The sequence below is a fragment of the Herpailurus yagouaroundi genome, unplaced genomic scaffold (assembly GCF_014898765.1).
Source record: "Herpailurus yagouaroundi ecotype Mexico unplaced genomic scaffold, PumYag 190, whole genome shotgun sequence".
Lineage (NCBI taxonomy): Eukaryota > Metazoa > Chordata > Mammalia > Carnivora > Felidae > Herpailurus > Herpailurus yagouaroundi.
This window is the reverse complement of record NW_024412421.1, coordinates 10,840,717-10,856,994: the sequence shown is the minus strand read 5'-3', so window position 1 is coordinate 10,856,994 and position 16,278 is coordinate 10,840,717. Positions and strand designations below refer to the sequence as shown.

General features: G+C 52.2%; 1 protein-coding gene and 1 long non-coding RNA gene across 6 annotated transcripts in view; one reads left to right on the top strand and one right to left on the bottom strand.

The window, feature by feature from the left end:
* The window catches only part of KIFC3 (kinesin family member C3), a 77,664-nt gene that overhangs the window by 20,947 nt on the left and 40,439 nt on the right, over nt 1-16,278 (top strand). For 2 of the 5 annotated variants that reach the window (XM_040498146.1, XM_040498140.1), the window contains exon 1: nt 13,786-13,890. The exons of the other annotated variants lie outside the window; for them this stretch is intronic. The gene's annotated coding sequence lies outside the window, so the exon portion shown is untranslated. Of the gene's footprint in view, nt 1-13,785; nt 13,891-16,278 lie in introns of those variants that run through there. 5 annotated transcript variants of the gene reach the window in all.
* LOC121045365 (uncharacterized) lies at nt 11,833-16,083 on the bottom strand. The gene is made up of 2 exons (XR_005797718.1): nt 15,628-16,083; nt 11,833-12,642 (listed from the first exon to the last, which is right to left on the bottom strand). It is a non-coding gene; the product is annotated as an uncharacterized LOC121045365 (long non-coding RNA).

Genomic DNA, 16,278 nt, shown 5'->3' with positions numbered 1-16,278 from the left:
CGCGGCTGCTGGTCCTCAGTCTGCCTTCCCTCTTTCTTTTCTTTTTTTTTTTTTACATTTTATTTTTGGGACAGAGAGAGACAGAGCATGAACAGGGGAGGGTCAGAGAGAGAGGGAGACACAGAATCGGAAACAGGCTCCAGGCTCTGAGCCATCAGCCCAGAGCCTGACGCGGGGCTCGAACTCCCGGACCGCGAGATCGTGACCTGGCTGAAGTCGGACGCTTAACCGACTGCGCCACCCAGGCGCCCCATGCCTTCCCTCTTTCAAAACCTCCTCCAGTGCCCCCCACCCCCACATCCCTTGCATGTTCTAAGGTGCTCCCCCATCAGTGGTCATGCTCGCAGCCCTGGACCATCCCTGAGCGCACTTTCTGCAGAGAGCAAGACTGGGGCTCTGGACTCAGAGGCCTGGGACCAAGTCCTGGCTTGGCCACTCGCCAGCAGAGTGAGCTTCCTCGGAGCCTCAGTCTCCTCCTCCGGGAAAGTGGGGGAACCAACAGAGCCTACTTTGTGGGGCATTTGTGAGGATTAGCGGAAAGTGCTGCACTGTGCCTGCAGCCGGGCCAACGGTGGGCTGTGTCTGTGTCGTGACCCCTCCTGTCTGGGAACGACTGGAGGGACGGTGCCCACTGTATCTCTTGCTGCGGCGGGGCTCCACGGCTCACCTGCGGGCTGTGAGCTCCTTCTGCGGTCTTGACCTGGTTTGCCGCCGCTTGGTAACCGCTTGAACAGCTGGCCTTGCTGCTGGCAGACAGCAGTCTGGGACGAGGGGTGAAACCTGAGGAGGTGAATTTAAGCCGCAGATTTACAATACCTTTTATGGGCTTGGTAAGTGTAGCTGAAGTAAACACAGAATGGGCATTGATCACGCTAGGCAAATGGCCTTGACTGGCGTGGCAGAGCTTTGGAATGTTCCCGTGAGACCCCCATTTAGAGCCTATGTAACAGGGAGTGCTGGGCCTGGGGTCCGAAAATCTGCTACTCGTTAGCTGTGTGACCTTGGTCAAGTTAACTAATGGAGCTTCCATTTCCATATGCTGTAAGCCAGGCCCTCAAGACCTGGTGAGAGGAAAACATGACGATGGCCAGGAGAAGCTTTGTGGCCACTGAACCACTAGGCCCCCGTGAGGAGACGGTGATGAGGATGTCTGGCACAATAGAGTGTGAGTTGTAGAATCAGAGAGACTGCGTTCCATTCCTGGCTGTGTGACCTTGGGCAAGTTGCTCAACCTCTCTGAGCCTTAGTTTTATTACCTGTAAGATGGGGTTGTTGGGAGAATCACAGGTGATGTACTGGGTTGAATAGTGTCTCCTACAAATTCGTGTCCACTTGGAACCTGTGAATGTGACCTTATTTACAAATAGGGTCTTTCTGCAGAGGTTATCAAGTTAAGATGAGCTCATACTAGATTAGAATGAGCCCTAACCCAATTTGACTGATGTCTTTTATTAGAAAAGGGAAATTTCGACAAAGAATACAGACACACAAAGAGGAGAACACCACGTAGACCCGGGTTGTGGTAATTTGTTACAGCAGCCACCGGAAATCGATATACGCGATAATCCAGAAAAAGCGTTCAGTGCGGTACCGGGCATAGGGACACGTATTATTGTTAACATTCTTATCATCTCTGTAGTAATGGTTCAAGGTGGGTTCTGTGATGGCTACAGACTTGGGTGGGGGAGAGTCCTGCCACCCCTCTGCCCTCCAGTCTTGATAGGGGTTAGGGTGGGGTGGTTGTCCAGGCCACGGTCCCTGAAAGCCCTTGCCTGGATGGGGTGGCTGCCTGTGGGGACGGTGGCTGGCTCCCATGAATCTCGGGGGTTATGCTGAGGTTTGGGGGTGGGTCTCCATGAGCCCTTGTTGTGGGGAGGGGTGGTGGCTGCCCCGTGGCCGTGGCCTCCTGGGAGCCGCCTGGTGTGGCAAGAGCCCAGGTCTGGTTTCTGGAGCCCATCTCGGCAGATGCCTCATAAACCTGTCCGGCAACAGCATTCCTCCGACAGCCTGAGCAGCCGGCTGTCACTCCACAGCCCGTTGTGGTTTTGTAACGCGTAGACGAGGAATGTCAGCTGTGACTCACTGAGCCCAGAGTTTCCCCTGTGTAGGCAGAACCCTTGCCTCCTGCCCAGCTTCTGTTCGGTGACGGAGGTGGGTCTTCTGAGGCCTCCTTCTGAAGAAACTGAGGGAGGGCCCCGCCTTCCCTGGGGACCTGTCATGGCCTCTGGGTCTGGGTTTGGGTTTCAGGTAAGAGTAGGCAGGGGAGAGAAGTGGCCTGGATGCTTGGTTCTGGCACTTTCTTTGAACTGGCCACTTTATCTTTTAGGGCCTCTGTTTGCTGTAAATGGGGATGTTTTGAGGACATGAGGAGCTATTGGAAGAGGCAGGTGCCCTCCCTCCCCTCTGCCCAACGGCACCAGGCACATTTGTGAATGACTATTAGGAGCAGGTCAAATGGTCGGTGACAGAGTGTCCACATCCTTCCTGTTTGTGTCCAATAATTTACATCAGGGCCTAGGAAGCCTCAGGGAGAAAAAGGCACAGGAGTCCTGACCACCCCAGGTGAAGTTCAAGGATGAAAAGCCAGTCTGCTGGGCAGGGGCAGCCCGGCTGAGTCTATCACATGGACGCAGGGGCCCCAGGGCAGAGCTCACCACAGGACACGGACTTAATCTGGGTGTCCAGCACTGCCTGTGTGCCCGGGTGGGGCAGTGGCAAAGAAAGGAGTGTGGGGGTTTTGGGGGTGTTTCTGGGAAGCCAGAACATTGTGACGCCATGAACCCAGGCAACCTTACTGTGGGACAAACCGGGCCAGGCATAGTTGAGACTGCGGACCATTCTCCCCTCTTCCCTGCCACGAATGGGGTGTTTCTCAGAAGTGTGCTTCGCTTTTACTTTTGGACCTGGTGTTTCCAATGTCAAGAGGCAGCAGCACCCCTTTGGGGATGGCCCCAGCTTCCCCGGTGAGGGGGTTCAGATGTTCAGGTTGAACAGTCAGGCCAGGACCACTAATGTGGTCCCAGCTCAGCCGGTGGGGGTGAATGGCAAAGATCCTTGCAAAGTAGCCCCTAGGGCTTCTGAGAAATGGTGGGGGGTGTGGGGGTCCTAGAATTCACTGGGGTGTTTAGAGCTTGGAGCACGAAGACACGGGGCATTCTTTGAGCTGGCAGAACCAACCCTGAAGCTATTTTAGTGATAGACGTATGCAGAATTCTGCTCCCGGTCAACCTCCCAGGACCCTCAGAGCCTCAGTCACCATCCACCCGGGAGGCCCGTTCACCAAGGGGCTCCGAACACTGCAGGGCGGGTTTGAGCAGGGTCTGTTTCTGTCTGTAAAGGCAGGGTTGATGGCAGAAGTGAAAACAGGCCACCCACCCCAGGTCCCCAGCCTCAACCATCTGCTGGCGTCAGCCTCCAAAGATGGAATCATCCCAGCCGGGACAGGGCTGGGCTGAGCACTCTGGAGCGCTTGGAGGGCACTGTTTCCTCTGGAACTCTTTTCTATTCAAGTCCCCTCCCGTTTTCACCACATTTGAACTTAAGGATCAGGATTTGAGTATCTGTTTCATGCTTGGCTTCGGGACAAAGAATGGCCATAATGTTAGTGGTGATAATCCTAACAACAGTGATGGTTTCTGCATCTGTAAAATGAGGAAACAGTACCTTCTTCCTAGGGTGCTGGAAGGATTAAATGAGATCATGTACATAAAGTACTTAGCACATAATGCCCCGATCATAATAGTGCTTAAGAAATCATAATATTTATTATTATTACGGCTGCCATTTATGAGGACAACGAGGCTCAGAGACATCAGATGCCTTATTAAGGTCACACAGCATAGGAGCTCCATGCCCAAAGGAGGATCCTGATAAGTTCCCCACAAGTTCCGACCCAGTGCACCAAGTGAGTTAAGGCAAGGTTCGGTGGTCCTGGGGGAATTCTGACTGGGTAGTGTCAGGAAGGTGCCATGGAGGTGATATTTCCACTGGGCTGTCATCATGGAGGTACAAAGGTGAAAGGCATAGACACACGGTAAACTCAAGAACAGAGAGAGCTGCCTTGGGGGGATCGGTGAGAGAGAGGGCTGAGCAGGTCAGCTGCAATGGATGATAAAGAGCCTTGAACGCATGCTGAGAATTAACACAGGTGACCAAAAGCACACTGACAGCACCCTTGAGAGGCAGTATGGTGCAGTGGTTCAAGACCTGGACTCTGGAGCCAGCCGCCTGGGGTCAAAGGTACAGAGTGGGGCCGATAGCAATGCACCCCTTAGTAGGAAGAAGCAGGCAAGGGCCCTCAGCCCAGGGCTGGGGTATATTCTCCCTCGGCCTGTATGCCAGGCCCAGCATGGCTTTTATGCCGAGGGAGCATTCAGGTCTCCTCCCTGTGATGAAGCCCACTGCAGAGGACTGAGCCCATCCGGATGAGGGGTGCCCCGCCCAGACGACACCGGCCGTCCAGTGCCATTTGCCCCAGGAGGCTCACATAAAGAGGATGTGAGCCGGGGGAGGTCTGTCTGGGAGAGGCGCCTGCAAGGTCGTCTGCCTTTGGAGATTTCCACCGGGAGGGAGGCCGTGGCTCCCAGACCCTCTGGGCGTCTCCCTTTTCAACAGCAAGCTGCCCTAACAGCAGGAGTGGATTGGGCTCCTGCCTCTTATGGACCAATTTTGCCCTCATTTTGGGTCCCCTGCACCTGTGCCCCCGGCTCGGGGTCAAGTCTGGGCTGCCGTTGCCTCTGGGACAGCTGCATCGGACTGTTGGCCACTTCTGCCAAGCAGAAGACAGAGGTGCCGGTTTGCAGGGTGGGGGGCAGGTGGCGCCCGGGAGCGCAGGTGTCTCTTGTGCTCGCTTGCTGGTGCGCCACAAGGGTTCCAAGCAACCGAGAGAGAGAGCCCCTGGCTGGCTCCACGTTTCCCAGCCGGGGTCTGTGTCTGGGCCCTCCCGACCGGAGCAACACTGTGCCCTAGCTCAGGGCCTCTTCCTTGACACCTCCCTCTGCATTGGCTTTCACCCATTTTCTCGGCATCCCCACCCCTCTTCCCCTATTCCTCCAGCTCTGTGCCTGCTCTTTCGTTCGTGGGTCCTTCGGCCTTCAAGGACAGCAGGAGCTCCTGACCCTTCCAGTTAGAACCTGGAGCCATCTCGTGCCACTTGGGTGTCTTCTTCACAGACACCCTCCCCAGGGTCTGGAGCGTGGGTGCTTGGAGGAGAGAGAACCGGGGAAGGGCTGAGTGCCGAGGGTCCCACTCCCAGGAGGTAAATCCCAAAGACAGCTCTGGCCCAACCTCTATGCGGGTCTTCTTCCTCCCTCCCTCCTGCCCTCCTCTTTCCTTTCCTTCCTTCCTACTTTCCTTTCTTCCTTTCTCTCTTAAACAGCTTTATTGGGATATAATTAACATACCATAACATTCACCCATTTAAAATGTACAATGCAGTGGTTTTTGCATATTCGCAGGGTGTGCAACCATCACCGTAATCTAATTACAGAACATTTCATCACCCCCAAAAGGAACCCCATTAGCAGTCACTCCCCATCCCCACCCCCGCCCCTAACCACTAATCTCCTTACTCCTTACTGGCACTTATTTGTGAAGTGACTGGTAAACAGTGAAGCTGGAACCAGGCTGGAATGACCCCTCCCTTGGCCCAGGCCTTCTGCGGGTAGAATCTTGGAGTCATCCCTTCCATCTTGCCCACTCACTCCCTCATGGCATTGGTGCTGGAAAGGTCACGAGCCCACCCTTCCCATTTATCCAGGGAGTGACATGAGAGCCAGAGCAGGGGAAGAAATCTGCCCAAGGTCCCTCAGTGGTTGGGAACAAGGGCTCCTGCCCCGGAGTACCTGCCTTTTGCAGCGCCCAAAGCCATCTCCCCACAGCTGCCCCCTACTCATGCATGGGCCTCCCCCTAGCCATTCTTAAAACATAGTACCTCAGTTTCTCCAACTATAAAATGGGATGATAACATTGCCTGTGTTGTTGAGAGGATTAAATGAAACCGAAGACAATCCTTTCTGTAAAAAGTTCAGCCCAGTGCATGGCACTGTTAAAAAACAAAATTCGGGGCAACTGGGTGTCTCAGTCGGTTAAGCGTCTGACTTGGGCTCAGGTCATGATCTTGCGGTTTGTGGGTTTGAGTCCCGCATCAGGCTCTGGGCTGACAGTGCGGAGCCTGCTTGGGATTCTCTCTCTCTCTCTCTCTCTCTCTCTCTCTCTCCCTCTGCCCCTCCCCTGCTCTCGCTCTCTCTCAAAATAAATAAACTTAAAAAAATATTTTAAAAAATATAAATAAAAAACAAAATTCATCTGAATAAATTTAAAGATCAAATATTTAATGATTGGTGAATCAGGCAGCATTCCAACTAGAAAATGGAAACGAACCCTGTTGAGCTACAGACCAGAAAGGTTTTTAAAGGCAGAGAGGGAATGAGAAAAGAGGAAATTATTAGCAAAGAATGCAGTGTTAGGCAAGGTCACCTTTCTAAGGTGTCCGGAAGGGGTCTATCAGCAAATCTAGTGCTGACCAGGAAATTCCTATATTGCCTGGTTACAGATTACATTCTTGGGGGTCAGGGAGTGGAAACTGTAGTCAGATCAAGTTTAAGTCTTGGTGTACTGATACAGGGCCTCTGACACAAGTGACTGCATTTTGGGCCTGTGGTTTTCATTTTCATAACACATAGCTGTCTCTCAGCACAGGCAGACCAAATCAATTTAGATTAAATTCCCGCTGTGGCATTCCAGGCCCTGTGTGCATTCCAGTTGTTTGGGATGGGTGGAGGTTCTCTCTCCCCCCTCCCCCACCCCCCATCCCTAAGATGACGGATGAAGGCCACCGAAACTAGCGAGCTCCTAGTCATTTCTTCGCTGTCACTGTCACCTGAAGCTGGTGATGTCGGAGGGGCAGGCGGAAGGTTGAGACTTGCCACGATGACTAAGAATGCAGAGCCGTGGGAGTCTGGTTAATCAGCAGCGTCAAAACTTCCTGTGGCTGTTTGCAAACAAGGGCCACCCCCAGAGGCGAGGACCAGAGTCAGGTGGTGGGGGGGGGGGGGTGGAGACCTCGGGGCTGCCGCAGAACCTGGGCGAGCGATGCCTGCCGGCAGTGCCAAGGGACTGACTGGGTGGTCCGGAGCTGTGGCTGCAGAGCACACGGCTTCCCTTACCTGGAGGCTGATCTGTGTCTCTCCCCCCCCCCGCCCCCCACCCCCAGGAATGGAAAGCTGACTGCAGATCCCAGAGCCTCTTGAGGGATTCTCTTTCCAGGAGTGACGGACTGACTTACTGTAAGAAGCCACAGAGAAGTGCCCGGCTGGTGTCAGAACAGGGATAACCTTAGTAACACTAAGGGTCACCTGAAGGGAAACTTCCAGGGTTGTGGGATGGCCCGAGACCCACGTGGGCAGGTGTCTGGGGGCCAAAAAGCAGGCAGGGAGAGGGTGCACTGACTCAGTGCTCCCAGCCCCACCCGACCCAGCCCAGCAGACAGCAACACTGGCAAACAAAGCAGACACTCCTCCCCTCTTGACAGCCATCATTCAGACATCTTTTTATATGTCTCATGCTGCACAGGGGAACCAGCCGGGGCCGGAATCTCAGATCCAGGAGAAAAACTGTAAATTAGCGTAAGGAATAGTTCTCGTCAGAATTGCTACCAACGACAGCGTAAAGTGTAAATTTGGTACGGCCCCTTCTGATGGCAATCTGGCAACATGTTTAGAATGTGTAAAAAAATGCTCAGATTCTTTATTCAGAAAGCGTTTATGAAATTAACAACACCCCTTCCCCTGGGAATGAACAGGCTGCGTGTAGGGAGATGTCAACAGCAAGGCTGTTTATGCAAGTGAACATTTGGGAGCTACTCACATATCTGACCTCACAGAATGATCAGCTCAGTTGGGGCACAGCCATTCAGGGAATATTATGCAGTCATTTAAAATGATTGTTCTTGGGGCGCCTGGGTGGCGCAGTCGGTTAAGCGTCCGACTTCAGCTCAGGTCACGATCTTGTGGTCCGTGAGTTCTAGCCCCGCGTCAGGCTCTGGGCTGATGGCTCAGAGCCTGGAGCCTGCTTCCGATTCTGTGTCTCCTTCTCTCTCTGCCCCTCCCCCCTTCATGCTCTGTCTCTCTCTGTCTCAAAAATAAATAAACGTTTAAAAAAAAATTAAAAAAAATAAATAAAATGATTGTTCTCTCCAGGTGTCTGGCTGGCTCAATCGGTAGAGCATGTGACCCTTGATCTTGGTGTGGTGAGTTTGATCCCTACATCGGGTGTAGAGATTACTTTAAAAAAAGAAAGAAGGGGGGCGCCTGGGTGGCGCAGTTAAGCGTCTGACTTCAGCTCAGGTCACGATCTTGCGGTCCGTGAGTTCGAGCCCCGCATCAGGCTCTGGGCTGATGGCTCAGAGCCTGGAGCCTGCCTCCGATTCTGTGTCTCCTTCTCTCTCTGCCCCTCCCCCCTTCATGCTCTGTCTCTCTCTGTCTCAAAAATAAATAAACGTTAAAAAATTAAAAAAAAAAAAGAAAGAAGGAAAGAAAAGGAAAATGATTATTCTTTCCAGTCATTTTTACTGAGCACTGGGCGTGTCCCCAGATACTGGGATCTCAAAGTTGATCGGGACCTGGCTTTATCCTCAGTCTGGGGCATGCAGTTCAGAAAAGAGCAGGACATAGTAGAAACAAATAACTCGGAAAATGCTTATTATATGATTTTAAGTGAGAAAAGGCGAAGCAGAAAATTGCATTCACGCTTTACCTCCCCCTATACCTGAGCTAGTGTTTGTGGATTACTGAACACGTGCCAGATGCAGGCACATGTTTACCTCTTACAACGATCCACAGGGTTAGGTATCAGGGCTACTTCCGTTGTCACAGGAAGAAACTGAGGCACAGAGGAAGTGATTGAGCCAGGGTTCAAACCCAGGACTACCTGACCCCTAAACCCAGGTTCAACCATTTTCCTACACGTCTCTCCTTAATAGGGAAATAATGTCTGCTCAAGGTCAAATACTGAAAATAAAACCTGGGCCAATAAGATAAGGGTGGTGGGATCTGTTTTTTTTTCTTTTTTCTTTTTTTTTTTTCCTTTCACTCTTGATTTCTACCACATTTGTGCTGGGAAAAAAAAAAATGAAGTTAAAAAAATGTCAGCCACCTAGAATTTGCAGCAGATGGGTAAAAATGAATGGAGAAGCTGAAAAAAAAGTGGGAACGATGTTAATAATGCATGCCTTGGCTTCGAACAAGGAGCTAGAATGATTTAGGAGCAAGAAGCGAAGCAGGGTCAGGGGTTGGTGGGGGTGGCGGGGAACGTTTGGGTGAGGAAGACCAGGCAGCTTCTGGATGGCGGGCAGGCAGGATGCGCAGACTCAGGGAGGAGGGGCAGGGGCAGGGGCAGGGCTGATCTCTCATGGCCATTCTTGTTAAATCTTTTTATTACCTGGTGCATGAGTACATATCTTCTCAGTGTTTGCATTCCTCTCATTTTTTTTACTACAGGAAATGATAACGGAAAAAAAAAACCCTCTGTTTGCTTATCACCCTGGAGTGCCAGGAGAGGTATCTGCCAAATTTTTTCTCAGGTCAGGAAGAGGTTTCAGTTTTCCCTCACCTGAGAGCCCAAGGAAGCACTGCTGGGTCCAATCTCCCTGGCAAATGCAGAAAGGTAGTCACTGTCTAGACATTCTAGGGCAAGGTGGTTTTATTGAGGGAAGAGTTGCTTGGTTCCCTGCAGAGACTTTTGTAAATAGGAGAACTGTTTCCTCTGTTAATACAGCTTTTAGAAAGAAGGCACCCTTGGGCAGGGATGGGGGAGTGGGCGGTGCACAGAGGGAGCTGGAAGGGAGAGGAGAAAGAAAGGTACCAATTGTTCAAGTGTCTATTGAGCACCTAGTGCCTAGAGCTTAGTGTGTAGCAGATGAGAACGACGGGAACTTATAGACCAGCCAAGGGTTGTCCAAGCCCCCACCCTTTCATGTCCACTGAGGAGCGTGGCTTCCTGAAAGCTGGCAGGTGTGAGCCAAGAACCGAGCCCTCCCTTCCCCCCACCCCCACCCCCCAATATGCTCAGAGGTTAAGGTGCCAAGTCCTGCAGCTGGGAGTCAAACTCATGATTGCAGGGCTGGGTTCAGAACCCATGGGATCCTCCATGGGATTCCTCCCCAGCTCTTTCTGCACTGTCCATAACAAACTCTTTCAGGAGCATTGGAACATGTGGCTTCAAAACAGTGGCTAATTGGGTCAGGACTGCTTAAATATTTGACTCCTAACTCTAGAATGTTGCTCTTCAACTTCAAGAAACTGTTACCCAGAATCGTGCAAGGATATATACTTTTCATAACTGCAGGGTGCTCCTTATTGACCACATTGAAATAATTGTTTAAGGATTTATCTCTTATCTCCTTTTGATAAGAATTATCATTAACTTACACAAGAAGAAAGTCTGTTTGCAAATGCTTTAAAGTACCTGTTCTTTCCCTCTGAATTATATGTAATCTGTTTATGTAGTCAACGAAAATTTACGTGATACCAGGCACTGTAGGGGTTTTCCTTGGATCAAGTCAGGAAAGGGCCCTGCCCTTCCAGAGCAGTGTAGACAAAAGAGGCCATTATAATCCAGTGTAGTGGTGTGGTGGGGGGATGGGCAGTCAGGAGATATACTGCCTGGGAGGGTCAAAGAGCGTGACCTCTAAGCTTGAAGGACTTGAACAAGCAGGAGTCAGCCAGGTGGGTGGAGGCAGGTGGGAGTCGGTGGAAGGAGAGAGGCCTTCCCCGCAGGGAGAACAGCATTGCAAAGGCCTGGAGGTAATTGAATCTCAAGGTCAATCATTAAAACTGGAAAATCATGTACATCTTAGGTGTGCTTTATTCTAGCTTACTGTGAGAACCAGATCAAACCCAATCCATGTTATTCCCCCTCTTTACTTCCCTCTGGGTGTAGAAGTCTTGGGCTCCTGGCTACGTCTCAGACACAGACCTGAGAGTGAAGGAGTTTCAGGCTCTTTGAACACAGAGATGGTGCTGCCGTCCCCCGGCTGGAGGGCAGGGTGGATACGAATATGGATCTGCTGTATTTTGCCTACTGCGTCTTGTGTGGCCCTTCCTATGTTTCTATATTTCTGCCAGAAGGTGGGCAGGAGGTCAAGGCCGAAGGCTGAACCGAAAAGTCCTCACTCCTGGGTTCAGGACCTCAGCATTGGGATGGCCAGGTTTCTGGCAAATCTCTACCTTCCCTGTGGCCAGGAGAGAGTTAGCAGCCTCCATATCAAGGCATCAGTGAAGTTTCTGGCACAGAAATGACCTTGAAGTCATTGGTATGTAGTTCTTGGTGACATTTTATATTTTAAACTAAATTCCAGCAATCATAAAGCAATTTGCTTTTACATTTCAAGTCAGAGTTTTGTGAGCATTCCAAAAATGTGTCCATCTAATACCTCAATTTTCTTTTTTCTTTGATGCTTTGATCTTAATAAACTCTTGCATCTGATATCTGAAACTCATTACATATCAAAGTATTATTTGTGTGTACTATGTATTATACATACACACATACCTATGTGTGTAAGGTACATTTATCCTATGAGCTCTGTCACACACTGGGTTTGTGAATGAACTATTAGAGGCTCAGTTTCCTCTCCTGAAAACTGGGGATATAATGGTGTCCACTTCCTAGGGTGGTCAGGGTTAAATGGGATCTTGTTTATAAAGAGCTTAGCCCAGTGCCTGGCACAGTGTTAGCTTTGGATAAATGGTAGCTATTATGTGCATAAAAAAAAAAAAAAAAAAAAAAAAAGACTACTAAAATGTTGGCAGCACTTATCTCCAGGGGGTGGGATTATGGTTACAATGAACATTTATTACTTTTGCAATCAGAGAAAACGAACAATAAATGTTATTATTAATTTAAAAATCTGTCTTTGGCTTTGTCGGAAGGAACCTGCAGTTAATGTCACTGTACCAGCCTGCAAGTAAGACAAGGCCTCCAGTTTCATATGAGGACTTTAAAGACAAACAACCTTGTTCAGTCGAGTAATAGAGACTGTAGCAAAGGGAGATACTTAGTCAGGATTCTAGAGAAATGCTGCCCTCATCCAACCCTGCAGTCCCCCTGACCACTCTTGTCTAGAGAGCAGGCAGGGGGTTCAGAGAAGGTAATTCTCAAATTACAGCCTTCTCTCCTATTGGGAGGTTATCTGGGGTTCTTAGTTGGAAATCTGTAACTCTCCAAGGAACCATTCCAGGAGATGACATTTATCCTCTTCTGGGCCTTTACTTGGGTGTCTCAGAAAATAAAACACACATTAGCCCACTTCCAGTAGGGGGATTGTGAGTGTCCTATTCTGGCATCCAGAACAATCTGAGGCCCAGGACCTTGGCTATGTTTCCGGCTGAGATTCTTGACTGCCAGCCCAGTGCCTGGAGCGGCAGGAGATAGAACTCTCCTTGATCTGAATGCCCCACTCCAATCCCTCTTTGCACCTCTTGGGCCATGACCTGAGAAGCAGGAAAGAGCCAAGTTGCCCACCCTTTGCCGATTATCTGCAGAACCATCAGCCTGCACTGGGCTGGTTTCTGAGCTTCTTTCTCCTCCTTCTGCACCCTGGAGGGAGAACACTGCTGCAGACTCTGGAGTAAAATGCCGCCTCTGTTTGGGAGACAAAGAACAGAATAGCTCCTCTGGGTCAGCTGTCTCTCCTTGGCTCGCCGGCTCCCTGGCCTCCCCTGTGCTTCTTCTGAGACATAAGGAGGGACTTCTGGGCTACCCTGGGAGCCGCTGCCTGCTCCTGAGTGGTTGCATTCTGGACGTGTTTTCACTGGAGCTCAAAGGAATATTTTACTTTGAAAAATCTTAAGCACTGGAAGACGTTAATTTGGGGGTGGTGCTGTGGCTGGGGAGGCAACTGGCATGTGTATCCTTACTAGAACTAGTGAGAGCATGTGTGCATAAACAGGAGTGGTAACGTGTGACACGCATGCGTACCCATGCATGCTAACCCGAGTGTGAGAAGTGTGTATGAAAGCGTGGACTCAGGTTTAAAAGGATGTGTATGTTACAGAGTTAGAGAACGTATGTGAGCAGGAAGGAGATATGTGCACTAAGGAGCAAGCAGACCGTTTGTGGGAAGGCATGAGTCTGAGCGCCAGACCATAACGTGAGTGGGTGTGTAAAGTGGCTAAGAATGTGGAAGTGTACACATGTACCATCTAGAGTGTGTGAGAGCATGTGTGAAAGCGTGTGTGTTAGAATGTCAAGAAACGTGCTCGTGTATGGGAGTTTGTGAAGGGCAGCATGGGAGAAGCCTAAGTGTGAGTAGTAACGAGTGTGTGCGAAAGTTCCGTACGAGGGTTAGCAGATGTGCGCGTGTCGGAGTGGAAGTTTGCCTGCAAAAGCACGTATGTAGGACTAGCGTGGGGACGTGTGTGAGAATTGAATGTGTGCGTGTGTGCGGACTAGAGCATGTGTGAAGGCATGTGTGAGGGAGGTGTGTACTGGCTTACGAGGGCCCATACACGAAAGCACAAGCACGTATGACGCTCCGTGTGCACCAATGTGTGCCGGGGGTGGGGGACCCCGGGGCCGGGCGGGAACATCCGGGCGGAGCTGAGAGGCAGCCGCCGAGTGGGCGGCCGCGCGTGTGAATGTGAGCACGCGCGGGAGAGTGAGCGGGAGCGCGCGCGCGCGCGCGCCGCCGACCCCCGCCTGGGAAAGAGCCGGTTGCCATGGGAACGCGCCGCGGCCCGAGTTAATCATTTCCTGTGGAAAGTGTGCGGGAGGGGCGGGAGCGGGGCGGGCCGAGGAGGCGGCGGCGTGGAGCTGCCTCCCGCCGGCGGGCCGGGTCGGGCCGAGCCCCGGGCTCTGCGGCGACGCCGGGATCCTGCCTCCGCCAGGCCGGTGAGTCGGGGACCCTGGCGGGCGGGGGGCGGGCTGGGCTCTCGGGGTCCGCCGGGTCCGCTATTCCGCGCGCCGCGTCCGGGCCCGCCTTGCCCGCAGGACCCCCTCCCCTGCCCGGACCCGCTGCGGGGCGCGGGGAAGGCCGGGTGCCGGAGAACCAGCCCTGCGCAGTCGCCAGCCGCCCCCCGCGCCGTCCGGCCGGAGCCGAGGACCTTGCCCACAGCACGGCCTGGGGAAGCACGGCCCTTGGGGTCCGAGCAGCCTCGGGACCCCCCCCCCCCCGCCTCCGCCCTTCCAATCTCTTTGGCCCAGGAGAGCCGGAACCTACCGCGGGAACCGCGTGTCCCGTCCGCGCACCCCCCTCCCTTTACAGAGATCCTCCTGTACCCCCAAGGATTTCTTGAAGGCTACAGTTTCCAGTCCTCCCACCATGTACGTTCCCTGGGCAGTTCGCTTTCCCCCTGGAAGGGCAGGGGGAGGGCAGGCCAGCACTGAGGCCAGTGCCCTCCTGGGCAGTAGGGAATTGAGCCACTGACAGCAGCAGCCTAGGGGATCCCAGTAGGGAGAGCAAGCCAGAAGCCACCTCCTTCAACCCCCTGTTGTGAGTTAGAGCAGAACTCTGGCGCAGTGAAGGGCCTGGTCCTGGAAGATTTTAAAGAGGAAGCTGTATTTAAATTCTCAAGTACTCCCCCAGTCCCCAACGTATCTGTCTCAAGGTTGTGGGTCAGCTGTCCCTGACCTTTCACCTTCCCCAGCCCTGAGGCTGAGTGAGCACCTCTCCTTGCCCAGGCACACTCCCCATGCCCTTGATAAAGTAGCTGTCTCCTTGGCCAGAGAGAGTCATTTGCAAGGAATGCAGCCTCAGAATGGGGCTGTATTTGCAGTGACTGGACTTTAGGGACATAGGGTGATGAGTTCTGCTGTCCTTATGGAGCTGAGGTTTTGAAGTCTGTGTTGTCCTGGAAAACCCAGGACCTGTGACTGTGTGCAGGGGAGGGCCCAGCCTCTGTCCAACCTTCCTGACCTTTTCCCCCAGAGAGACTAAGCCCTCCCCAGCAGCAGTATCTGGGCAGTTGTCAAATCTGTCCCTCAATCATTGCAATATCTCTGGTCTGGGGGCAGCGGGGGCTGCACTCTACTACCAAATCTGTTCCTCTCTCCAAGCCAGCCCCCCTGCATTCACTCATCCCTGGAGAGAGGGAGATCACTGAAAAATAAAGATTTTCAGTTCCTCGTATATGCCAGTATTGTTCTGAACGCTTTATATATGCTTTGTCTAATTCTCATACCAACCCTATAAGGTGGAATTCTCCCCATCTTCAGATGGACATAGTAAGACATGGAGAGGCAAAGTAATTCTCCCAAGGTCACACATCTACCAAGTGGCCAAGCTGGGTCTGAACCAGTTTTTGGTCATAGCCACTCCACTACTTGTCCCCATTACCCCACCCCGTGAGTCCTAAGTTGGTAGAAGCCCCAGCCTTGGGCTTATTTGAGTCCTGGATACTTTTGACCTTCCCACCCTTCTGGCTGCTAAATTCAGCTGCTTTTTCCTCTTTAGGATCTTGCACACACCCTTCCTCTTTCTTCCTGATGTCTTCCTGGCTGCTCCTCTGACTTCCCTTCCAGAAAGCCACAGCAATATTGTCTCCTCCTGTCCCCACCCCTCAGACTTAGAGGATCTCCTTAAAAGTCTTCTCCCTCACCCGTGGAATCGACCTTCAATGCCCATCTCACCTATCCGGTGGCTTTGGCATGTAGGTGGAGCCTCTCTCCCTCCTTGCCCGTTGCAGCTGGTCCTCAGCGTTGGTCGTGTGCCCAGCTCCATGCCAAGCAATCTGGAGCAAAGGACATCTGGCTGTTCCCCCTGGTTCCTTCCACTCCACACTGGTCCACATCCATTTTCCTCAGTGGGATCCGGTGCACATATTTGAGTTAGTGTCTGCCCTGTCCTGTGGACCATAGTCCAGTAACACTATACCCAGGAGCTTCCTCCAAGTTGTCTTCTTCAGTCCAGGAGCCTGGCATTCTTCCAGAGCTCAGCTCTGTGACCTTCGGCCACCAGATCTTCTGCCACCCAGCCCTGAACTCTTCTTTGTCTCTCCTGGTTGTTCCTGGCTCTGTTGACCCAGCATGCTCCGATCTCTCCTATTCTAAATACCACATTCTCTGAATTCAGCCTGTCCTCCTCATCCTAGCCAAACTTCCCCAAAGAGAAGGAAGTGGCGGCTTCCTTTAGCCCCGCCCACCTCTTGGGCCTTCCCAGGTCTGCCCTCTGCCCTGCTCCACTGATATGCTCCCTTCAAGAGCCCCAGCCGCTTTCTTCCAGTTTGAGCTCTCTGTGGCGTCACTCACTGGGAACTGACCACCCTCTCCTTCCCACTCACC